Here is a 1,385-nt window from a genome sequence, read left to right on the forward strand (position 1 = left end):
AGGTCCATCCAATTGCCTAGGAATTTCATAGATTCATTCTTTTTAATAGCTGAGTAGTACTCCATTGTGTAAATGTACCACATTTTCTGTATCCATTGCTCTGTTGAGGGGCATCTGGGAACTTTCTAGCTTCTGGCTATTATAAATAAGGCTGTTATGAACATAGTGGAACATGTGTCCTTCTTACCAGTTGGAACATCTTCTGGATATATGCCCAGAAGAGGTATTGCGGGATCCTCAGGTAGTACTATGTCCAATTTTCGGAGGAACCGCCAGACTGATTTCTAGAGTGCTTGTAAAAGCTTGAAATCCCAACAACAATGGAGTAGTGTTCCTCTTTCTCCACATCCTCACCAACAACTGAGGTCAGGTGAATTTTTGATCTTAGCCATTCTGACATGTGTGAGGTGGAATCTCAGGGTTGCTTTAATTTGCATTTCCCTGATTATTAAGGATGCTGAACATTTTTTCAGGTGCTTCTCAGCCATTCAGTATTTCTCAGGTGAGAATTCTTTGTTTAGCTCTGAGCCCCATTTTTAATGGGGTTATTTGATTTTCTGGAGTCCAGCTTCTTGAGCTCTTGGTATATATTGGATATTAGTCCCCTATCTGGTTTAGAATAGGTAAAGATCCTTTCCCAATCTGTTGGTGGCCTTTTTGTCTTATTGACAGTGTCTTTTGCCTTACAGAAGCTTTGTAATTTTCTGAGGTCCCATTTGTCAATTCATGATCTTACAGCACAAGCTATTGCTGTTCTATTCAGGAATTTTCCCCCTGTGCCCATATCTTCAAGGCTTTTCCACATTTTCTCCTCTATAAGTTGCACTGTCTCTGGTTTTATGTCGAGTTCCTTGATCCACTTAGATTTGACCTTAGTACAAGGAGATAGGAATGGATCAATTTGAATTCTTCTTCATGATAACCACCAGTTCTGCCAGCACCATTTGTTGAAAATGCTGTCTTTTTTCCACTAGATGGTTTTAGCTCCCTTGTCAAAGATCAAGTGACCATAGGTGCGTGGGTTCATTTCTGGGTCTTCAATTCTATTCTATTGGTCTACTTGTCTGTTACTATACCAGTACCATGCAGTTTTTAACACAATTGCTCTTAAGTACAGCTTTGGGACAGGTGTGTTCATTTGCTGAGAGGTTCTTTAATCATTGAGAAGAGTTTTTGCTGTCCTATATTTTTTGTTATTCCAGATGAATTTGCAGATTGCCCTTTCTAATTTGGTGAAGAATTGAGTTGGGATTTTGATGGGGATTTCATTGAATCTGTAGATAGCTTTTGGAAAGATAGCCATTTTTACTATATTGATCCTGCCAATCCATGAGCATGGGGGATCTTTCCATCTTCTGAGATCTTCTTTAATTTCTTTCTTCAGA

At 39.1% G+C, this 1,385-nt stretch overlaps 1 protein-coding gene across 11 annotated transcripts in view; it reads right to left on the reverse strand.

The window, feature by feature from the left end:
* The window catches only part of Sntg1 (syntrophin gamma 1), an 835,208-nt gene that overhangs the window by 265,485 nt on the left and 568,338 nt on the right, over positions 1-1,385 (reverse strand). The gene's annotated exons all lie outside the window — the stretch shown is intronic.

The sequence above is a fragment of the Mus caroli genome, chromosome 1, assembly GCF_900094665.2.
Source record: "Mus caroli chromosome 1, CAROLI_EIJ_v1.1, whole genome shotgun sequence".
In the NCBI taxonomy this organism is placed as follows: Eukaryota; Metazoa; Chordata; class Mammalia; order Rodentia; family Muridae; genus Mus; species Mus caroli.